This window comes from Vicugna pacos, chromosome 11, assembly GCF_048564905.1.
Source record: "Vicugna pacos chromosome 11, VicPac4, whole genome shotgun sequence".
In the NCBI taxonomy this organism is placed as follows: domain Eukaryota; kingdom Metazoa; phylum Chordata; class Mammalia; order Artiodactyla; family Camelidae; genus Vicugna; species Vicugna pacos.
The window spans coordinates 37,804,386-37,829,251 of NC_132997.1; the positions used below are offsets into that span (position 1 = coordinate 37,804,386).

General features: G+C 44.9%; 1 long non-coding RNA gene across 2 annotated transcripts; it reads right to left on the reverse strand.

Annotated features, from left to right (window-relative positions):
* Positions 1-2,497: 2,497 nt before the first annotated feature.
* LOC140699767 (uncharacterized) lies at positions 2,498-24,394 on the reverse strand. Of its 2 annotated transcripts, none has more exons than XR_012078000.1 (4): positions 24,185-24,394; positions 22,665-22,740; positions 19,918-20,041; positions 2,498-2,547 (listed from the first exon to the last, which is right to left on the reverse strand). It is a non-coding gene; the product is annotated as an uncharacterized lncRNA (long non-coding RNA). The 2 variants fall into 2 exon arrangements; XR_012077999.1 differs by lacking the exon at positions 2,498-2,547 and adding an exon at positions 18,393-18,522.
* Positions 24,395-24,866: the final 472 nt, after the last annotated feature.

Genomic DNA, 24,866 nt, shown 5'->3' on the forward strand with positions numbered 1-24,866 from the left:
GAGGCCAAGAAACCAAGGAGAAGCCAGCCACCTTGTCCAGGGTTAACCATCATGGCTGGATCACTGGCTCTGCCTTTGACCCTCGTGTTACTTGCAGGTTTCATGTCTTACAACCTTTTCATCAACCCATCCCAATCCTCCAGTGAGGCACCCTGCAAGGGACTGCTGTAGTTTATGATCTCGGGGATACCATGGGGGAATGCTCTCAATTTACAACCTACTGTATTGTGAAGGAATGAGCACTGGCTTTGGGGCCAAAATATGGTTGTACAATTGACAAGAAGTGTGACCGTGAGCCCACTTCTTAACGCTCCTAAAACTCGGGTTCCTTGATTATCAAGTAAGAATACAAAAAGCAGGGTTAGGATTAGGGTTAGGAGGCTGTTGAGAAGATCGGAAGGATTAAATAGAATTTGGCATAAAATAAAGGCTTAATACTTGTTAACACTAAGCCTCTGATTACTGTCATGGCACAGACAGATTTCAGCCACAAAGATGACACAGGCAAATGCTGGGAAGCAAAGTTTTGGATCCATGAAACCAACTAGGACTCTATCTAATTCTTGCCTTTGACTTGGTAGCCTAGGAGTAGAAAGGGAAGAAACAGGGGGAAAGCTTGAGCTACTGCTTTTTCCATTATATATGAATAAATCATGCCAGTTAGAACCCATAGTGCACTTCGGTATGTTTTTTCATAAATTAACAAATGTTTACTAAGCACCTAATAGGAGATAGGCGTAGTTTTAGGAGTGAAGGATTTGGTGATGAACAAGGGAGACAAAGAAGGAAGGAACTCTGATCAGGCAGGCAGGGAGGAGGGGATGGTATGTGCAAATGCCCTGGGGAAGGGAAGACTTCAGAATGCCTGGAGCATCTTAGAGGAAAGCCCTGTGGCTGGAGTAAGGGAGGAAACGGTAAAGAGATGAGCTGTGTCAGGACAACAGAAGCAGCTCCCAGGGAGCCTTGAACCCCAGGATGAAGGGTAGGATTTCATTCCCCAGGCAACCCCTCTAAGGGGCTTCACAGTGATCCTTCAAACTGCTGTGTACATCAAGACATCTTCAGAGGACAGGCATCTGAGCGCCCATCTCTGTCAGGTGTTAATCTCTCAGCTCCAAAAAGTCCAAAGTGTGTTTTACTAGTAACATAGCCTGAGTATATCTGTCCCCTCCGTAAATTCATGTGTTGAAGCCTCTTCCCCAGTGAGATGGAATTTGGAGGTGGGGCCTTTGGGAGGTAATTACATCATGAGGGTGGAGCCCTCATGAAAGGGATTAGTGCCCCTATAGAAGAGACCTGTGGGAGATCCCTCATCCCTTCTGCCATTTTTCATGCCACACTGAGAACACGATTGTCTGTGAACAAGAAGCAGGCCTTCATCAGACGTCAAATCTGCTGGTGCCTTGATCTGAGACTTCCCAGTCTCCAGACCCTTGAGAAGTACATGTTTGTTGTTCATAAACCACAGGCAGTCTGATAGGACAGAGCCACTTAAAACAGAAATGTCTGAAACACTGAGCCCGGTGAGGGAAGCCCTGCCACCCAGCAATAAACGTCACTTCAGGGCTGGCCTTTGCCCTCACATCCATGATCACCTGTTAATTCTCATGGAAACCGAACAGCCTTGATGAAATGCAGCAACCCAAACGGCTCCCCAGCTCTCAAACGCTGGTACCGGGGCTGATGGAGATGCTCCTCCCACTGCGCTCAGCATCCATTTCTGCCTCCTTTTGTGAGATTTGTCCACAGACTGGCTGGGGAGGGATAGTACATCTTTCTTCTCTTCCTGGTGGTCTGGGGAAACCTGCTATCCACCAAGGTACTTCCTCATCCCGCAGCTCAGACTGATGCCTGTGGGTCCCAGATCCCCTCCTGGGGTCCTGATGTAGACTCAGCATGTAGGACAATCTGTGTGGGGATCATGGAGCTTTCTAAGAAGGATGTGCTGTCCTGTGAGAAGCTTGCAGCCTGGTCAGAGAAACAAGACTTCAATGCTTTAGGAAATGTATTTACGGAGTTGTAAATTGCTGTGGCTGGAACGAACCCGAACGTCTTCTGGCTGTTCTGGATAACGGCTGCAATTACCAGGTCATATTTCATTAATTGCAGGGTCCATCATGCCTGACAGTGTGGCTAGGAACCTATGCCCAGGCTGATGGTGAGTTTCCTTGAAACCTCAGTAGTGGGGGAACCCATGGTTGAGAAGCTGTTGAGAATAACAGGGCTGAGGACTGAGTCATAACTGAACCCATGAAGCATTCTATATATACATGTATTTTACCTTCGATACAATAAAACAAAGGCAGCATATAAATAAGACAAAAGAACTGGCCTCTTACACATCATAAATTTGTAATAGCAGGAAGTTTATAATTAATTTCCATTTACCATCCCGTCCTCTCTAAAACTTTAGACGTTTCTTCCTCACGATCTGCAGCCAGATGCTTGTAAACTCACTTGACTTGTGTTCAGAGGACATGCTTAAAGGGGATCATATTTTTGAAGCATTTTCACAGCTAGTAGTTCTTCATGCCCTGGGCTCCCCACCTGTGTTGGACAGAGATTTTACTACGAGACAACAAAATCTGTACTCAGTTTAATCAGAAAGGAGATTTTAAAGTCATATTTGTTAGCTTTCAGGATCTCCTGGGAAACCGGGCAATGATCTTGGCTGCCACACGGCCAGGAAAATTGCCCAAACAACACACAGGACTGTTCTACTTAAATATCACGGCCACCGCCACCCGCTGCTTGATGCCTATAGCACTACGTGCCCCATTTCAGCTGCCGAGAAGGGGCAGTTGCTTCTGCAGTCAAGCTTTCTGGAAGATACCATGTCCTGTTATGCGGCCAAAGCCTCTTGTGGTTTACTGCATTTTCCAAGTCTTGAGTCGGTACATCGGCCTGGTGGATGCTGGGTGGCATGTGAAATTCTCTCTGGAAATGTAGTGTCTAGCCCCCAGTTTCTGCAGACTAGGCCGTCTAGTGAGGAGGGGATTAGCTGAGGAGCCGAATTACAAGATCTGCCAACCACCCCCCCACCCCCCCCCCCACCCCGCGCCGGAAGCCATAGTTTTCAGTGCTTCAGGCAGAAGGTAGATATTATCGAGAACAGCATGTCATTACTCAGCTCTGACTTTTCAAATTAAATGCTTTTTTGAGTCTCTAACAAGACCATAGGCTTAAGAGCCAGGATGTATAGAGAGAGAAAGCTTCTTATAAATTCCTGAAGCTCCCAAATTAACATGTTAGCAGCCTGGCCCAGCCAGCAGGAACATTGAGGTTACAGTAACAGATGGGGTAGAGAAACTCATGATGTAATACACCACCCACCCTGCTACACAGGGAAAGGAGGCAAACAGCTCGGCCCCTCTGCTCTGATGGCCTGTAGAAGGAGAGAGCAAGAGACAGGACATATTGGTCAAATGCAAAATCCTCATCATCCCCGTCTTGGGGTTACACCTTGGTGGGGGCAGGGATGCTTAGAAACATTTCTGTACCCTCCTCCCAAATATCAGAAATCCCTAGCTCACTTCCTGCATGTTACCTGGGAGACTGTGAGTCTGGGGAGAAGACAGGTGAAAATTTGCCCCCACAGTTGACCTGCAGTGGGAGCAATCATGTGCCCTTGGCTGGTGGATGAGCCGGAGATGGGGTGTCTGGCCAGTGGCCCAAGCTCTTCCGTCTGGTGGCTCTGGTGCCCCCTTAGCTCTCAGTCCTCTGCCACATCCTCTCTATCTGGCCAGCCGAGACAAGCCAGGAAAAAGAGGAGGAAAGTCCATGGAGGATGGCAAAGGAGACTTCAGGGGTTTGGCCACCAAGCAGTATGTACCACTTCCACCCGCATCATGGGCCAGAATGGAATCACATGACTCCCCTCATGGACAATGTAGTTCGGCTGTGTACCGAGAAGGAAGAGGAATGCGTAACAGGGTTTCAGTCCCATGCCAGGGATGCAGAAGGGTTGGGTGCCTTGGCGAGAGGACAGAGTGGGCAGCACGAGGTGGAGTCCTAAGGGATGTCATATGCAGGGATTTCATGGCCAAGTGGAAATAATGGAATCCAGAGCTCAAACCTGATGCCCTGAGGCCAAGAGTGGTGAAAGTCTGTCTGATGGACAGCAGTCCCAGGTAGAAACCTGACTGCAGCAGAGGTGAGTGATGGTTCAGCCTGGATCTGAGGTCCCCTCTCCCCTGCTGCCATGAGACCACGTGCACCCACCACATACCCAGATTTCCATCTCGGAACGAGGGAATGGTCTGCTGTTTGTCCCTCCACCTCTCCCACCCTCTTTTGATTCTACATCTTTTAGGATGCACGAGGAGGGATGACTAAGGAAAAACGCAGAGGCTTTCTACCTAAGTGACGGGTGGTGTGCTCTCTGCTGGGCATTGCTCTTGCCTCTCTGGCTAGTGTTGTATCACCGTTGATGCATTTGATGTGATAGGTGTCCACCCCCTGGCATGTGTGAGTTCTTAGGCAGGTGTCTCTGTCGGGCCTGTCCTGAGATGGGAAATCCAGCTCTGGCACAACCTCCTTCCCCCTCTCCTTAAGCTCCCCCAACTATGCTTTCCTCCACTGCCCCCAGCAGCCTCTTGCTACTGGCTTCCCACCTGGTGGGAATCAAGCTCGTGGGTGGGGCATCAGCAAGACAGCTCAAGCCCAGCCATCTTTTGAGGCATTACTGGACACAAAAAAATTCATCCATTCTTGCTTCTCAGGTGATTCGAGTGTGGGCTGCATGGCTGTTACCCTCTTTTTGGCCATTGTCTTCCTTTCCTTCCATTCTCTCTGGCTCAGGGAGGTGTGGAGGAGGTGAACAACCCTAAGAGGTGTCAAACTCAGGGATCAGAGATCAATTTTCTCATTTGTAGGCACCTAAATCCCTAGAAGAACCCCTCATTCCATTTGCCTCGGGAGGTGGGGGGGTGGAACCTCTCCCCAGGATGACGGGGGAAGAGTCCTCCTGATGCCAGTGATACATGTCTTCCCCCTCCCTAGTCCTGGTCTCATGCTTACATAGACTTTATATACAGAAAATACATATACATGTATATTTATTTATTATCAGAGATTGGCTCATATGATTATAGAGGCTGGCAAGTCCAAAATCTGTGAGGTTAGGCTGGTAGACTAGGAACCCAGTTCAAGTCTGAAGGTCCTCTGCTTCAGAATTCCCTCTTGCTCAGGGAACATCAGTCTTTTGTACTATTCAGGCCTTCAACTGATTGGATGAGGCCCACCCACATTATGGAGGGCAATCTGCTTTACTCAAAGTCCACTGATTTCAATATAAAGCTCATCCAGAGACTCCCTCACAGAAACATCCAGCATAATGTTTGACCAAATATCTGGGCCCTGTGGCCCAGCCAGATGGACACATAAAATGAACCATTTCAGTTCAGGTAATCGGATGGGTTTGCTCCATTTAGTTACCTCTGAGGGAGCTGTCTGTTCCCAATTGCTAGCCAGTTCTTTGCACAACCTTGTGACTCTTCAGAATGTGGGACCCTTAACATCTTCCATCCCCAGATTTTGTCCACAGTTACAAATTTGGGGGCAATAAAACAAGACACAGTGTAAATGAAACAAACACACTTCCTGTATGATTTTCCAGAGATAGCTATTACAAATGGATTATAGCCTTTCAAATTCTAAAATGACATCTCTCTCTCTCTTCCTGATAGCATCTATATGTGTGTCTCTCTATATCTACTTTTTGTTTAAACAGCTTTATTGGATATGTGTCACATACCATACAATTCACCCATTTACAGTGTATATTCACAGATATGTGCAACCATCAGCTCAGTCAATTTTCAAACATTTTCATCATCTCAAAAAGAAACCCATGCTCTACCATCCCCTTACCCTCCATCTCCATTCTCCACCCTAAGCAACCACTAATCTACTTTCTATCTTGATAGAGTTCCCTACTCTGGACTTTTTTTTTAGATCAAAACTTTTTTGTGTATGTACTACAAAACCAAAAATAAATCCAAGCAGGTAATGAAATTATATATACCTCTATATATGTATGTATATATGTGTATATATATATATATAATTTTAAGTGCCCCACCCTGGGTTTTCTGTTCTAGAATTTAGTAAACAGTTCAAGTTTGGGTTGCTTCAAGACTTCTGGATCCTGTGAGGTCTCCATGTTCTAACCATGTTTCTTTAGTCTCCTACACTGTCATCATTCCAGTTATCCTCCCAGACACAGGCATCTTCATCTTCATCTAACCCAGCCCAGTCTTCCTCAGGGAACTCCGTGCATTCCTCGTCCCCATCTAGGAGACCCATCTCTACCAGCTGCATTTTCTCTGACATCACAACCCTCTGCGCCCAAAACACCTTCAGGCCAATAGAAAGGTTGGAACCCTCACTCTCTCTCCCCACTGCCGCCACCACAATTGCTGCCTCCGAGGCTGGTTCTACCATAGAGACTGGACTTTCCTATGAATGGTCTTTTGCGACTGACTTCTTTCTGTTAGCACAAAGTTTTTAAGATTCATCCATGTGGTAAAGTGTTTCATTCAATTTTATGGCTGAATAACATTCCATTACCTGGATATACAGTATTTAATTTATTCATTTGTTGGTTGGTGGACATTTAAGTTGTTTCCGCTTTGGGGGTATCATGGATATTGCTACTATGAACACTTGTGTGCAGATTTTTGTGTGGACATACGTTTTCATTTCAGGAGTGGAATCGCTGGGTCCTGTGGTAACCCTATGTTTAAGTAGTTGAGGAACGGCCTGTTTTCTGAGGTGACTGCATCATTTTACGTTCCCACGGGCAGTGTATGAAGATTCCGTTTTCTCTACAACCTTGACAATGGTTATTATTTTCTGACTGTTTCTGGCCATCCTGATGGGTGTGAAGTTGTGGTTTTGATTTGTGTCTCCATGATGACTAATTATGTCAAGCATATTTTCGTGTTTGTTACTGATAAAATCTGGGCTGCAGCTATATTCTACTTAGCTCTGCTAGAAAAGTCAAGAGCACAGGCAGTGCCTGGGTTGAAGATCAGGTTTAAGTGTCAGAGACAACTTTTCCCTTCATTTTCTTCCCCATAGTGGTGATACACTTGACTCACTTGGCTAGGTGGAGCTGGGATCCTCCAAGTCTGCAGTGAGACAGCCAACCAGCTCTGTCCTCTGCTTCGCTCTTCCACCTGCTTTAGGCTTTTTCTTCTCCCGCATCCCAGCCTGGCCACCCCAGACCTTCTTTCACCCTTCAGTATGGCCAGTGCCCGTTGGCTCATGTCAGAATGGCTGAGGAGAGTTCAGGGGTCTCAGTCCACTTGGTTAGCCTACAAAGGTCATTCCAGTGAGGGCTGAGTGTGCCTGCAAGCAGATTCTGTGTGATAATGTCTGTTGCAGCAAATGCACGTGCTCTTTTCTTATATACACCCCCTCGCTGCCTTCTAAGAAGCATGGCAGTGTTAATTGGAAGGCCTTTTGTTCACTGAGTGCAAACAGTCATCATGCTCTGTGTAACGGCTTCCATAGGCTTGAATACAGTATTGATTTGGGTGTGTAAGTTTAAAGGCAGAAACGGGAAAATTGTAAATTGCTCTCCTTAATAAGAAAGGAGTGGCAAATTGAGTGGTCTTGGGGAAAATCTAGGAATGAGAGGTAGTAATAGAGGAGATTTAGAGCAGAGGCTGGCGCACTTTTCCTTAAGGGCCAGATAGTAAATATTTTAGGTTTTGTGGTCCATTCAGTCTGTCCTGGCTACTCAACTCTGTCATTAGAACGCAAGAGCGAGTCCTAGATGAAAGCTAAATGGGTGGGCTGTTCCAATAAAGCAGGTGGCTGTAGTTTGCTGACCTCTGGGAGGGTTGAAGGGATAAGATGACAGAGAGAGAGAAAGGGAGAGAGAGAGATTTCCAGACTAGTAGCTGAAATGTGACACTTTGGAAAAGAGACGCGACTTACAGAACATTTTTTTGATGTGGACAGATTCTTTATGATGAAAGCAATAAATTGCTGAATGTTTCCTTGTGGCTGGTGAAGGGTGAACACAGAAGCTGTATCTGGGGCAGCCAACAGAAGTTACTAGCAGAAAGTGATGCCCAGCACAATTCTGGGTGCCCAGGAAACTCTTAGTATAATGTTCAGCTGACTCTGACCAGAATTGACACCGCGATCCAAATGGCAGGCGTCTGACTCTGACTCTGGAACACCCTGAGGTTAGTAAGGAAGTTATTTGATTTACAAGCCTCCCTCATCTGTTCATCACAAAACCCCATCAGATGGAAACTCTGCTTCTCCATCAGCACTAACTTTGTCACACATTAGTACATGATTGCTTAGTGAGTATTGGAGAGACGAGAAACGGAAGGAGAGGCAAGACTAAGGCAGATAGCCTTTGGAGTGGGGGACCTAGGTGCCAGGGGAGGGAGGGTCCCCTAATGAATGGCAATGTGATCCAGCAAACATTGGGTCTAATTATTGGGACAGTGTGGGTGTCACACCCTGGCACTGCTTTCTATCATAGTTTCAGGTTAATTTATTGAGAAATCTGTTCCTGAAGAAATAGATCTACATTTTCCCCCTGCAGAAGTAGAAGTTATATCACACTTTTTCTATGGATTCGTTTTATTTGGCTGCTGTGACATCCTATTTTTCTAGTCATGGGACTGTTGACTTGGTTGCTAAGAAAACAGTCCAAAGACACATCAGCCATTTTTAAAGCTAGTTATTTTGATCATGCAGACCTAGCCAGGACCTTTGGTCTCTTTTGTAGTCTTTGGCAAATTATCTCAAGAGACAGTCCTTTCATAATAGTTTATGTTTTAAATAAATATAAATATTTTGTTCCCTAAACAACGGATTGCCTCACCAGGACATGGGACTCTTCTTAGAATGTGGCAGGTGGCAGGTGTAATGGCCGTCTGGTTACAGAGGCATTGCTGCACATTCTCTTTCCATTTAAAGTGAGATTTCAGGAAAAAACGTTTGAGGCAAACATGATATGAAAGATAATATCTTTGTTACTCAATGAGCTCATGTAAATTTTGAAGAACATTAAGACCCCAGCAGAGGCATGGAGGCAGAACAACTCACAAAAGGGAAATCAGGAAGATGCAATGAATACAACAACCCCAGCACCAGTTAAAAAATTAATGCTAACTCCCAATGGTTAGTCTCATATGGTGTAAATTGGTACTACTCTTTGGAAAGCAATCGGGCAAAATGCTTTAAGATTCATAAACATGATTGTGTCTATGATCCAAAATTCTCACTTCTGGAAATCTTTCCTAAGAAAATAATCCAAACAGGGGAAAAACCTTATATATTTGAGTGCACTGTGTAAGCAAACTAGAAGTTCAACATTAGCAAAATGACATAGCATATTATCTAATTGATGAACTAATATGCAGCCATCAAAGAACCAGTTACGAAGAACGTGAAAAGCAAAATAAGCAGGATTTAAATGGCACATACAACAGAACACACGTATCACTCCAAAAACTAGCAGGGAATATGCAAAAATCGATTCTTTTCCAGTCTTTGAAGTGATATGGAATTAACAACTTTAAGAGCTTTTTGTTACAGAAAATTTGAAACATATATGGAGGGGGAGAAGGTAATAAACGCTCATAAATCCATCACATAGATTACACAATTACTAATTTTTTGTAATATTGGCTTCATAGATATTTTAAAATTTCCAATAGGCAATGATTTTCTAAAAATGCATCACCCACGTGCCTTCACCACAACCAGCAAAGTAAGTAATTTCTTTTGTGTGTGTATCTTTTTTAAAACATTTGACACAATTATAAACTTTAAGAAAGGTTGGAAGAATGATAGAAAGAATTTCTGCATATTCTTATTTTAGAGTCTCCAAATGTTAATGATATATCCCGTTTGTTCTATTCATCTTCCCCTCCACATAAACACACACATACTATTATTTTTTTTAAAACCATTTTCTTAGTTTATTCCAGCTGCTCCAACAAGAATACTGTACTGAGTGGCTTAAACAACAGTTATTTATCATAGTTCTGGAGGCTGGGAAGTCCAAGAACAAGGTGCTGGCAAAATTCAGTGTCTGATGAGAGCTCTCTTCTTGGTTCAGAGAATGACATATTCTTTGCTGTGTCCTCACATGGTGGAAAGGGTGAGGGAGCTCTCTGAGGTCTCTTTTGTAAGAACACTAATCTCATTCATGAGGGCTCCACCCTTGTGACATAATCATCTCCAAATGCCCCACCTCCAAATACCACCACATTGGGGAGAAGGTCTCAGTGTATGAATTTGGGGGGGGTACAAACATTTGATCTAGAGCACCATTTGAGAATAAGTTGCAGATATGAAGCACTTTATCCCTAAATACCACAGAATGTATTTCCTAAAAACAAAGACATTCTTATGCATAACTGGAGTCCGATGATTACAACCAGGAAATTAACATACAATCACGGACATGTGACCTGTGCAACAATTGCCAAGAGACGACTTTTCCCATTTCAAAATTTATTCTACATTTATTAGTTGGCTTTCTGTGGTAAGGAAGAGCTTTTTCTTCCTATTGATTGATTCATTGATATCAGCATGAACTCATAGATTCTTAATTTATTCAATGAGTTCTTTTTCATTATTCCATTATTTACTTTGGTGTTCTAGTTGTCCCGGATTTGGCCACTGCGAGCCCTGCATGCTGAATTCTGTATCCGTTTGACATAACTCCATAATATTTTGAGTCCTTCTAACTTTCAGGCACAATAGGATGTTCCAGTTCCATCTTGTACTTTCCATACTCCAGCCCTGGAATCAGCTGTTTTGTCAAGGAGAGCTGGCTTCTTTTATTAGGGATGGTTTTTAGGCTCCAAGATTTGGGTGCTAGGTGTGCTCAATTTTGAGGGGTGTATCATTGCCTCTTGGTGCTCCCAGTAGACCATGCTAGGAAATATATGTACATATACATTCCCGCATCCACCCATACACTTTCCCACGCACATTAGTCTATATATCTGTCTAGATATTACACTGACACACGTATACATAAAATTTACAAAAGTTTACATTGATGCCTCTAATTCCAATTCAACACCACAGATTTCATTTAGGCTTTTCACTTTACATGTTTTAACTCCTGTCTTTAATAATAGACTTAGCTCTCATTATCCATTATATATTTGTTTATTTGTTCAATCAAGTGATTTGAAGTTTGGACACTTTCTGTCCTCTAATTATGTGGAGAGTTTGAGTTTTATGCAGTTTTATCTTCCCTCCTCCTTCCCTCCTTCCCTTCCTTCCTTCCTTTTTCCTTCCTTCTTTCTTTTTTTCTGTAGATAATGAGGGGAGATTTGGACTTAGTCATTACCATCATCTTGGTTACCAACAATAATGTAGCACTATCTAATACCCCATCTGCATCCAGTTTTCCCTGACTTTTTAAAAAAATGTCTTTTTACGGTTAACTTGTTCTAACCAGGATCCAACTTTCACACTTTTCATTTGATGGTAAGTCTCTTACAGCTGTTTATTATTATCTAGTAATTCATAATAGCACCTCTTTTTCATGTCATTTATTTGTGGAAGAACTGATCATCTCTCCTGTGAATCTTTCACATTCTGGTTTTGGCTGATTTTGTCCTAAAAGTGTCACTGAACATACTTCTCAAGCGCCCAGATTTCCTTTAACCAGCAGTTCGACCCAGATACTTGCTCATGTTCAGGTTCAGTTTTGTTTTGTTTTGAAGGGAATCCTTGCTTGATGGTGCTGTGTTCTTCCCATTGCATCGTATCATAAGGAGTATGGTGTCTGGGGGAACCACTGAGTGATGACTGCTCAGTCCCCACTGGTAGGTGATGTCAGCTTCCGTTATTACGAAGTCCCTGCCAACTTTTCACCTGATGGACCTTCAGCCATTGATGAATATTGTCTAGATTCATTGTCTTGAGGTGGCAAAACTGTGATTTTTCTAATCTCACATGAATGGCCCTTTAATCTCTGCCCTTCACTTTATATAATATTACAATATACTTGTAATTAAAAATATAAATACATAAGAATTAAAGTGTATATCAGTATCAGTAGTAAGCTGAAGCCAAATGGTATTATCCACATGAAGGATTTTTAATCTCATTTCCCAGATAGCCTCGTTACCATGCCTCTTGAGAGCACACTGAAGTTTCCAAAGGCTGAGGGGTTTATTTTGGGAATGTGTGTGGCCAGTTAAATCCCTTCATAGGGAAGAAGGGAATTAAAATGCGCACACCCTATCACTCAACAATCCTACACTGGTGTTAGCCCCAGTGAAATTATCTTTCTCAGGGTAATAGCTTTTGTAACCTTAAGACAGAAGTGATTTGGTTTGCCAGTTTAAAGGTAGAAACCAGGAGAGGATTGTAAGGATATTCACTGTAGCAATGTTTGCAATAACAACAAATCATGACAACCTAAATGTGAATGGGGGAAGAAAAAAATTGGAGGTAAACCATACAAACACATGAACAAGATTTAAGGTATCTGAATCAGCAGGGCTAAATCTCAAAACCTTAATGTTGAGTGAAAAAAATCAAGGTACAGAAAACTGAATTTTTATGCCAGTTTTCAAAATAGAAACATACCAAATGACATTATTTATTTTTTATGGATAGATATGTACCTATGTATGTAAGACTATAAGACATGAGTTGAAGGTGATATGAAACTCATAATAAAGGTAGCCACTAAGTTGAGGGGAGGGTAAAGGATCTTAAATTTACCTGACTTGTTTTAACATTGGTAAAAAAAAATATATATATATATATATATATATATATATATATATGTTATACATATATGTAATATATATGTATATGTATAACTTGTGCAATTAAAAAAAGGATATAAGCACAGAAAAAGATAGAGGAAGTATATACCTAAATAGTCACAACGTTTAATTTTATGGGTCATTATTTTTTTCTTTTCCTTTGTATTTTTGTGGTTTTTTTTTAAATTTCCAAAAATTAAAGAAGGGCAGAACCTTGCAGGGCAGCAACAACACTTGTCCAAAAAGACATGCATAGCAGATCCTTGAAAGGATGACTCTCCCTGGAGCGTGATGCTGTGTCTGGACTGGCATGTGTCACTGGAGTGAGTACCAGCCCTTGGAAGATGGTGTCCGCCAGGGACCTGACGGGCTGCTGCAGTCTGAGGCCACGTGGAGGCCACATCTCCTGATACAAACCTGTCTGCCCTTTTACCAGTGGCAGAACCTGGATCCTCTGACTACTTTTTTCTTTTTCCTCCCTTCCTCCCCAGAGGCTGACAGTATTTCCTCACTGAAGCCCCCAGTACCCACCACTGCCTCTCTCTCTCTCCCTCCAATCTCTGTTGTGAGATTCCAGACTGGCCTTGCACAATGCCATGGTACGTCTGTCATTCCCAGATGTAAAGATTCCTAGCAGTCCCTTATGGACAGTGGGACAAAATCTAAATAGCTTAGCCTAACACGTGTGGTCCTGTCTTGAATTTGAGTCCAGCCTTAGTGCCTTCATTCCCTCCCCATCCTCCTTCCCTTCCTCCACTCCCTCCCCTACTCCATTCTGCCAACAAGAGCCCCTCACTAGAGCCGCAGAGTCCACACGGTGTTTCTCAAAGTCATAGCACACCTCCCCATCACTGGCCTGGAATGGCCCCCTGCCTCTCAGCTTCCATCAGCTTCTCTGTGAGCCTCCCCTGCTCTCAGTAATCTGTTTGCCCTCTGAGTTTCCACATCATGTATTATCCATGCCCCATGCATTTCTTCCATACCTATTATAAAATAATAATAAAGTGATAGCTACTGCTCCTTGAGTACCTTCATGTCAGGTGCAGACAGAGTTATTAGCCAAAGCCATTAGTTTGATGGAGGGCCAGAGAGATGAGGGGCCAGGGAAGGGCTGGCAAGGTCCCAGACACTAGGTCATGGCTGGAGATGAGCTTCCTTGGCTTAGGGAATTCCTTGGGCAGAAAAGAGTCAAACACAAGAGGGTCTGCCTGAGATCGTTTGGGGGGCCGAGATGGGCAATCTGGAAAGAGGTCATTTTTTGCTGTCTAGGAGAGGCCAGGTTTGGGCTACACCCAGGGGCTGTAATAACCACCTTTTTGAGGACCCCTTCTGTGCTGATCCACAGAGGTCCCTGACTCCAGCAACAGGGAGGAGGGGGCAGGCTCCAGCATCACCAGGACTCTCCTGCCCTGGCCCCGCTCCCCTGCCTGCAGAGCAGGCTTTGAAAAGCAAAGAGCCCTGGAGCCCAGTTACCTCGCTCTGGCCTCTCTTGCCCCCAGTTCAGGGTCTGGCTGCACCTGCAGCTTCCCTTCCTGCAGGTACCCTGATCCTTTGCCTGTTGTTCCAAAAGGGGGTGGGTGAGGACCCCAGCTGTCCAGGCTCCAACATTCTCTATCTACAGTCTACAGCTGCCATCTTCTGCCTCCAGCGTCTAGTGATCTCTAGTCCTTTTCTCAAAGGGGTCACCATGTTCCTCGTATCAGGCCCCAGATTCTCAGCGGCTTGGAGGGGCAGGGTGGAGATAAGATGCCTTGGCTGGCGGCCTGAACGAGCTCTTATTTAGGGCTCTGCCTATTTGTCCAGGTGACCCACGTGTCCTTCTGAGGTGGGAAACCCCATGAAAAAGATGGCAGGACCCCTAGGCAGGGCCACTACACTCCTGCCAGAACCATTCGGTTCCCTGGCCCGGTGGCATTATCTTGCTATTTGCCTTTGAAAAGGCTTGATTCTAGGAAAGTGGAGCTTACCCCTAAGATTCTATTGGTTCCCTGAGCTAACTCCTGATTGGTCCATTTGTAGTACCTCATTTGCATGGAGCTCACTCCTGGTTGGTCCATTTCTACAAAGCTCATTCTTAATTAGTCAACTCTGTTACACCTTATTTGCATATGATGTTGCATAGTGTAGACTGGCAGCCTATAAAAGCCTGTGTAAACCTACAGACCAGGTCCAGAGCTTGGAGTGTTAACTCCTCTGAGTCTGCTGGTGTAATACACCTGAGTTCTCCAACCCTCTGAGTGCTGGTTGGTCTTTCGCCTGGATCCAGGTTGCCGTCACAACAGAGCTGTGACACTGAGCTGTAACCCACTTTGCTGCAACACTTCAGGATGGGGCTTAGAGAAGAAAGAAACAGCCCAATTCCCAGACAGAACCAGAGGGAATTTTCCCTTCATAGATCAGGTGCCAAAGGCAGAGACATCCAAGGAGGCTGCAAGAGCGTGTCTTGGAGGCAGGGGACCACCTGAAGTTCAGGCTCCCAGCCTCAGGCTGGATGTACTTCTTTTCAAACACACAGCCTCCTGCCAGCCTCCGGTGGCATCAGCCACTTACAGAGAAGCCTTGGGAAAGGCAGTGCCTTTGCGGGGGCATTCGGAATGCCGCCACCTTCCAGAATGGACGATGAGGGCTTTGCCCATGGCCCTTTTATTTTTACTCCAATGTTTCCAGAGAAAGTCTAATGGCTTCGAATGCTCCTCTCTGTTCGTGAAATTTAAAAGGGGGAAACAAGAGCACGTATAATTATAATCCCACAGCAGGGCAATTGGCTTGCCTCTGACTATTAGGTCCCATTAAAGATGTAATATCTGTGGTGTCTCAGGAGAAGTTCCTACTTATTTATGCTTAGTATTAGGGCAAATATTAGTTAGCATCAAAACAGGATGCAGTTAAGTCCAATCTGATGTCACCAGCCACGCTCGCCTTATAAACCAAATAAGTGGCAATTACTTTCCAGCTGAACTAATAATTTTTTTTCAAGTGAGTCCATTTTGTGCGCATCAGAAATGTTCACTGAAGGAAGGTGTGTTCCAGGCAAATGTTCAGGGTGTGCTTTTTCATCACACTTTATTTAAATGTACAAACGTAGGCTGTGGGGCGGGCGTCTCTCTCCATCTCCTGGGGTTTTCCTGAGGGACAGTAATTAGGAAATATGACCCAATATAGGAAATGAGCATTACTGCTTTTATGGGGATTTTAAACCAAATGGCTCTGCCCCTGGAACTGAAGGAACCGCTCCCTCAGAAGCCTGGCAGTTCGCTCTCTGCCTCCTGGTACTGCAGGCCTTTTGGAAAATGGTGCCTTGGCCTCCGGGAAGGGCCTTTAGTGAGAAAAAGGCAGGAAGGCCTGGGAAAGGGCCTGGGGGCAGGACCCTGGGTCAGGAGTGGGTCCAGCACTCAGCCTGGCTGCACATGACCAGGCTGGCTCTCCAAATGGCAGTTTGGGGACAAATCCCCTCCCTCCTGAATTGCAGTCTTCCTAATGGCTGCAACCCTACTTCTTTATGTCAGTCTTTAGCTGCTGGGCTTCCAGCACATTCTCTCAAAACAGAGGGTCCTTATCCCAGGCTTGTCTGCCAAGAACTTCCTGAGGTCACTGATGCCACTCCCACCCAGGACTCTCTGTGCCTTGTTAAATGTCCCCCCGTAGCCCGAACACATCCATTCGGCCCCAGAGATGCCCACGTGACTGGCCTGTGGGGCTCCCAGAAGGCTGCCCCCAGGCCCAGGGCAGAGCTGGAGTCAATCAGATGGGGCCATTGTCCTTCTGTCCTTCTGGGAGGGCAGCTGCTCTGATTCTGATCCCACCCACGGGCATTTTCTCTGCAGTGGACAGGTGGTCGCAAGCTCCAGCTGGCAGGTACTTGGGGGCCATGAACAGAGCTGAGCATTCAAGCGTATGTAAGCCAAGCACCCATCTCCCCTGGGACCCTGGGACCCTGGTTCCATGTTTGTGTTTCTGCCCGGCACCCGCCAGGACTGGTCCAGGCCATGAGAAAGTCTACAAGAAAGTCTGTGAGAATTTCAGATTGACTTCCCCTCCCAGGCCCCATCCTCTCTCCATGCACCTCCGTCCTATTACACGACACTGGGCATTCTCCATGGATCAGGCCTGGCGAGGCCCAGATGGCAGATTCAGAGAAGAGTCAAGCCTGCGTTCTGCCTACAGAGAACCTGAACTTCTAGTTCAGACTGATGGTAACAGCTCATTAACCTAAGACCACCAGACCGAGACGAGGGCCGTCCGCTAGGGAGAAGGTGGTCTAGGGAGGCGTCATAGCCCTTTGGGGAGATCAGGGTAATCTCCAGGAAGGAGGCAGCATTTGAAACCTTCAGGTCAGATACGATTCCTCCATGAGGAGGTGGCTGCCAGGGAGGATGCCCCAAGCAGAGAGAGCTGCAGGAGGAAAGGCGTGGAGGTGGGAAGTGAGAAGTGCTTAGATAACGCCAGGTGGGTGGCTAAATTAGTTGTTTTTTTCATTCAAGTGATGGAAACCCATTCTGGTTGCAGAGGCTGATGTCATAGGTTAACATACCAGCCATCATTGGCAAAGAATTGGGGTACAGTGACACAAGGGTTGGGTGGGGCAGAGGTCAGACCCTCCAGGGCATTGCTGGCAGAACCTCTGAGCTGTCACAGGACCAGTGCTGAGCACATTAGCAGGTCAAGTGCTCCCTTGCCAAAACCCACCCTCATTATACCTGGGAAAAGTTCAAATGCCTCTGCTTAGCCTGTCCTAAAAGTCTACTCCGGAGCTACCCTTCTTCCCTCCACCTGCTATTACCCTTTAGAAATTATTTCCTTTGACTAGAGCAGACCCTTCTTTGGGGCTGAGAGAGGCAGGCTGACCAAGCTCACTACAAGTCTCCCTTTTCCAGGAGCACAGAGCTGATATCCCAGGGCAACCTTCCCTCCCTGGCCCATGGGTAGGCACCTGACCGAGCGTACCAACCACATTCATTCTAGGAGCTCAGAGAAGGGCAGAGGCTGGCTCTGGTCCCACAGCAGGGCTCCACAAGGAGGGCCAGCAAGGTCTGGCTGGAGTCACGGATGCTGCTCCTGTAGTGGCCTGCTTCCTGAATCTCGGTTGTTCACATCTTTCTCAGACTCTCTGAGATATGTGTATAGATGTAGATACAGATCTAGATATAGAATCCCTCCGTATCACTTGAAAATAAATATTTAAATGCCAATCACTTCACCCTAAACACTCTGCAAGGTATCGTCTAAGAATGAGCCTAGGACTATCTCAGGGAGTGGAAAAGGCCTGGGGTGGGTGTGAAGGCCTGGACTCTGGAGCTGACCCACTGCTGCCCTGGGCCATTTGCTGAGCCCCCGATTACTTATCTGTGAAGTGGGCCCTGAATATCCCCCCAGACCTTCGGCGCATCAGAGACTCTATTGCTAATTTCACTAATCGTCAGAAGCCGGCCACACCGGAGATGCTGGCGGCCAGGTCCGAGCCCCACCAACTTTCTTCTGCAGCCCAGGGTTGGGAGGCAGACTGTTACAAAGAGGGCAATGTCCAGTACTAACAAAGAAAGAGAGTGGTTAAGACATACGGCCAGAAAAAAAAAATCTTGTAGGGTCTGTATACAGTCATGCATATTTGGGAACATTTTCCGGCCACACTGGGCTGGTAGAAATAGAATGTCATGAAACAGCAGAAATCAGTGGATCTTCACAAACACATCACAGTCAGCAGGAAGGACGCATCTTGGTCAGCAAGACGGCAGGATACACAGGGCTGACAAAGAGGAAGGGACTCTGCAGTTCTGACACTCTCCCAGCCTCGAGAGGGAGGGAGGTCTGGAGGGAGTCGGCGAGAAGCTGTGTAGGTGACAGCGATGGGCTTCCTTGGGGAGGGCCTGGCCGTGCACTGAGGTGACGCTGAGCCTGGCTTGAGCCGACACAGAGCCGGGTACCGGCCACTGCATGCTTGTCAGTCAGTATCGTGAGCGCACACTGCCTGTGCTGCATGCTGGGTGGAGCTGACAGCACCCCTTTTCTGTGGCTGCTCTGAGCTGGCTTCCTCCGGCTGCAGGAACAGCCGGCTGCCTCGACAGCTCCTCGCAGACCCTCCCAGGGCACAGCCTTTCCCGAGAAAGAGAGCAGGATACAGAAGGACCCCCCTCCAGGATCCGACCCCATCAGCCTCATTACCCTTTGCCTTGAAACCTTTAAGGGTCACAGCCTCTACTTGACAACTATTTTAAGAGCCATATCAGAGAGCAACAGTAACATAGCGGGCTGCCTGGAATTCTTCCCTCGTGTCTGTCTGGGAGCCGACCCAGGAAACATGCCAATGATCTGCCTTCCTGGGAGATGGTCACACACACCCCACAGGCAATAGCTTTTAGGTTTGCCGACAAAGCTCTTTGACTAGAAGAATAATGTAGTATGTTTTCAAAGGAATATTTCCTTGGTCACCTAATCTTAAGACTGGATGAGACTTCTTTTTAGAAATCACCTAATCAGAGTGGGGCTCAGAGAGGGACATCTGCCTTCCTGGAGCCACTCAGCAGAACGTGGGGACGGGGGTCTGATCTGCGGCAGCTCCACCATGGAGGCAGGCATTAGTGAGAGTAAGTGATCAGCTATCTCAGGGGAGGGCTGAGACCTGGCGACCTCATGCTTTGCCCCAGAAAGCAGGATGCTGCAGAGGACTCCAGCACCTAGAGCTATGGGATTGGAAACCCTGAACCACTGAGTTTCCGTCCCGGCTTCCCACCTGGGCTTCCCAACTCTGATGGGGGTGGGGGAGAGTGTAGGAGCTGCAGCCCCTCCTCAGGCTGGCTGAACCACCCCTCCCACCCCAGAACTGGCCACAGTCTGTTCCATATACCAGTCCCTCTGGCTGCACCTCACTTTTTAAAAAATTCTTAGTTTTATTTAGGGGTTCTTTTTTTCTTTGGGGCTTTCTGCAAAACACCCTTTCTTACTCCTTGGCAGCAAAGTTTGCTGCTTTTGAGGTTCCCGAGCTGTGCATGTAGGAGGGAAGGATCATAGCATGACTCTGAGCGTGGGTTACAGCATCACATGGACCTGGGTTCAAATCCTACTCTGTATCGCTATTTGACTTGGACAGTCACTAAAAGGACCCTTGGTTCCCTTGTGTACGAGTCGGTGATAGTTACAGTACCTTCCACATGGGGCTGTCATGCAGACTAACTGGGATGATGAATTTGAAGTCCGGAGCACTGTGCCTGCTCCACTGTACTGAATCCACCTGTTTCCACCACTGGCTTCAGACACTCGCAGGCAGTCTTGTGGAGAAGGGGAAAGGGGCAAAGAGGCTTTAGTGTCCAGAGGACCTAAGGTTGTGTCCCAGCTCTGCCAACACATTGTCACCTTGACCTTTCCCGTTAGCCAGAGTCACTTTCCCTCTCAGCCTCAACTTTCCAACACATTCTGGCATTTAACAGTTGCCTGATAGCTGTCTTCCCTGCTGCGGGCATTCTGCCACTTAGAAGAAATTTTTAGGGTCAATGTGAATCTATAGTTTATAACACCTGTTTTATCTTTGATTTTGTGAAACTTGATGCCAGTGTTAATGTTCAGTAAAATTTGGCTGACAGAAATTGAAATGATAAATTAACCACATTTGCCACATGCATTTGGAGATACTCATTCAAGTTCATCAATGAAGCTTTCTAAATGCAGATTCATTATGAGTACGTTCAGATTTATTTATTTGTTTGCTTATTTTTGGTTCCTGAGTCATGCAATAAAGTAGGAGTTTAAGCATCACAAAGAAGACCTGACATAAGGTTGTGGTAGTCATTTCAAAATATAGGTATGTATCAAATCATCACGTTGTACACCTTAAACTTGTGCAATGTTATGTGTCCATTACATCCCAATGACTCTGGAAAAAATCAAGTTTGAATTTATACTAAGACAGTGTGGACACTTAAAATTTTTTATGTGAGAAGTAACATGGGTTGCTTTATGTGTTTGATGTGTTTTTGTGTTGCTGTGTTTGCTGTGAGGAGAAGAGATGGAACAGGGAGACCAACTAAAGATATTGAAATAGTCCCAGCAAGACGTGGTGGTGACCTGGACCAGGCTGGTTACAGGGGAGGCGAGCAGCCATGGCCCTTGGGATTTGTTGTGATGCCTGGATATGGTATGACAAGGAGCGAGTCAATGCACGTACCTGCCATGTTAAGGGATGGAGAATTTGAGTGAATGGGCAAGACCAAGAGACAGTCTGCAGGGAAAGGTGAGCCAGGAATCCTATTCCCATCCTGGTAAGTTTCAGGTGACAGCTGGAAATGCAGATGGAGAGGTCAGGAAGGAAGTTGGATGGGGATTCTCCAGGTTGGGAGGGGGACTTGGCTGGAGAGTAAATGTGAGGACCATTAGCATTAGGAGGAGAGTGTAGGGAAGGCCCAGAGAAGAAAGACCAGAAAGGTCTTAAAGTGTTAATGTCGATGGAGTGGATATAACAGAAGGTACAGCCAATGAGCCTGAGAAGGAGAGTTAACTGGGAGAGCAGGAAAGCAAGGATGGTGTGGTCACAGGAGTCAGGAGAGGCATGTGTCAAAAAGAAGAGAGGAAAGACATCATCTTGAGATTCAGCTCAGGGTGGGTCTTTGGGACCTAGACAAATGCAATTTCAACAAAGTAATGAAGAGAGACACTCACTTGGAGGGAGCTGAAGAGTCCTGAGCAGGTGAGGAAGAGTAGAAAGCTGGTGTACATGGCCTTTATGCGAGGCTTTGCTAATAAGGGGAGTGGAGAAGTAGAACAGGAGCTGGAGAGTAGGAGGAAAGTCAAGGGAATTTGCGTTGGTTTAGAGATGAGACACTGTAGCATTTTTGCACTGTTGGAAGATCCAGGGGAGAGGGAGACACTGACACTGTAGGAGAGAAAAAAGGATGCCAGAAGAAACTGAAACCTTCAGGAGGTGAGAGGGAGCAAGACTGAGGACACAAGAGGAAGGACTGACTCTTCACTTGTGAGAGGAACCATCATGAGATGCTCATCAACCTCTTTATCTTCTGGAATATGGGGTTGCCCTGAATCCCAGTGGGGCTTGTCCATTTGGACCAGGGAACAGAGATGCCAGACTCTAGGTCCAAGAGCTGGATCCTTGGAGTAGCTTGGACTCTAGGTCCACAACCTAGCTACTAGTGTAAGCTAGAAAATCTTGGAAAGGAGGTGTCATCCAATCTCCTGCTCTCCCAATTCCCCCCTCAAAGCTATTCAAAGACCTTCCACATTGAGGTGATGGTGAGAGTTTGGGGTGGAAGGAAGCAGGGGATTTTGGAAATGCTCCACCTTCTGCATCCCTCTGAGTAAGTGTAGAATCAGAGAGTACAGAGGATTTGTACTATACTTGCTACAGTGTAGCCCGGGGGTTAACTAGTGAAATCTCCTGTGCCATCCTGGACCAACAGAGAAGTGTGGGTCTGCATCTCTAGGTTTGAGACGGTCAGGGATAGTTCTCTTTCCCCAATACTTTCCCTAGCTTCCCAAGGGAAATACACTGGCTACGCCACAGACCAAGTAGGGTGAGTCCTTTTGAAAGCAAGAGGCTGCCTCAGACCTAACAGAAATTGACACCAAAAAGAGGGCACCTTCCTCCCTTTTTCTGCTCTGTCTTGTAAACCTCAAAGTTCAGCATCAACCCCTGAAGCAATAAGAAATTCCAGAAAAGGAAAAAAAAAATCTGATATGATTAAATTTTAAACCTTAAATGATGAGAAATTACATATATTCTAAATTGATAGGAAAGCAAATTGATTGTGTCTGAAAGATAGAATCGGTAGGGAGTCAAAAATTAAACTGAGTTGTAAGAATTCAAAGTTTCATTTTTACACATCTGTGCTGGGTCACTTTCTTTTGCCTCCAGCCCCAGATACACTGCCCATCTTTCTCTACCTGCTCTCTGCTCAGGGAGGCCGATCTGTATGGACAACATCAACGGTTTTCAATTGCCCTTGGCCACTGGGGAAACCTGGAAGGAGATCAGAAAGATCAGAAGGAAGAGAGTGAGGATGGGTATTTATTGCTCCAGATCCCTCCTTGCAGTTGTCCAGGGCTTTGCTTCTTGATGAGGTTCACAGCCCCTCTCTCAAGATGACCCTCTCTCAAGCTGACCATCTCCACACAACTCTTTCCTTCTCAATCCCTGTAATTTCTCCCTTCTCTTCTCCCTGAAGCCTAGGGTGATAACATCCTTGAAATACTGGGTGCCATGTTCTATGTTAGCCAGTTGGGTCATTTCTTATCTGTTGTTCAGTATTTTTTGTGTGTTTATTTTTGCGTTTTATTATCTGTTTGTTTCATCAGTTACTGAGGGAGATAACTTAAAATCTCCCACTATGATTGTGGATTTGCTATTTCCACTTAAGTTCTGTAGATTCTTCTTGTATATATATATTTTTGGCTATGTTAGGTGTAAAATTTTAGGTTTATTTTATCTTCTGGTGAAATTTTTCTTATTATGAAATGATCCTCTTTATTTCTAATAACCCTTCTTGCCTCAAAAATCTAATAGAGCTATCTCAGCAGTCTTTTGGTTGGTATTTACATGACATCATTTTCCATCTTTTTAACTGTTCTATATCATATGAAGTGTGTATTTTGTAAGCAGTGTGGTCTTTTTCTCTAGTCTTGTGATCTACATTTTTTAATTGAAATAATTTTTACATTTACACTTATTGCATTTACTGATATATGTAGGTTTGAAACTATCCTTTTCCACTCCTTTCTACTGTCCCATTTTCCTTTTTCCTCTTTTCTTGCTTTCTTTTATAGTAAGTATTTTTTCATCATTCTATTCATTCCTTTTTATTAGAAAGTTTTTTTACATATTATGTTACTAATTTTGATGATTACCCTAGAGATTGCAACATGCATCACTGACTTATTAGCATCTAATATAGAGTCATACATTTACCATTTCCCATACTAAATAAAAACGTTATTTATTTTTTTTAAGAGATCACCTTTTTTGTTTTTTTTCACTGCTCACTCAAAATCTGTTTTAGATGTTTAACAGTGACCAACTTTTACAATCTAGTAGACATTAGCCTCTTTCTTCCCATTATGCCAATTTTCCAATTTTTTCCCAAAGATTTCTCATGGATAAAATGGAGGTAAATCCTCAACATATCTTCAGATTCTTTTAGTAATATTAAATACTAAGTAATTAACATTCATGTACAAGATTTTTTGTGTGGACATGTTTGCATTTCTCCTGAGTATATACCTAGGATAGAAATTGCTGAGTCATATGGTAACTCCGTGTTTAACAAAAAATGTTATTTTTAAATTCTATCTAATTCTCCTACCTTATGTGTTTTATTGTCATGCATTTCAATTCTATGTATTTTTAAATTCTACAAGGCATTGTTATTATTGCTTTATACAGCCAAGAGTCATTTCTCTTTACTCACACATGTTCTTTCTGTTGCTCATTGTTCTTTTCTGCATTTCTCTGCTTCTATCTGAAATCATTTCCTCTGTCAAAAGAAAATCTTTCAGTGTTCTCTTTAGTGGTCAGTCTGTTGGTGGTACAGTCTCTATTTTTTTGTTTGCCTGAAAATAGCTTTATTTTGCCATTATTTTTGAAGGATATTTTTGCTGGGTATAGAATTCTAGGTCCACAGTTGATTTCAGAACTTTGAAGATAGAATTCCATTATCCTCTGGCTCCCATTGCTCCTATTGAGAAGTCAGTGTTTGGTCATAATGTTATACCTCTGAAGGTAGTGTGTCTTTGTTTCCCCCACTGGCTTCTTTAAATATTTTCTAATTGTCTTTGATTTATTACAGTTTTACTTTAGTGTGTGTAGATATGGGTTTCTTGGCACTTATCCTACTTGAATTAATCCCCATTTTAAGTCCATTCTTATTGTTTCACTTTAGAGGCTGGAAATTTGAGTCAGAGTGAGGATGAAGGATGGTTGATAGTAACTAGACCTCTGAATCTTTTGGATCAGTATTAACCAGCCCCTAACTGTCAGCATCCCACCCTTCTTTATGCCCCCTGGTGCTCTTCAATCTCACTTACCTCCACTATCTTCTCTCTTACTCCAGGGGTTTTTAGTAAAAAATATAAACAGCTTATCATATTGGG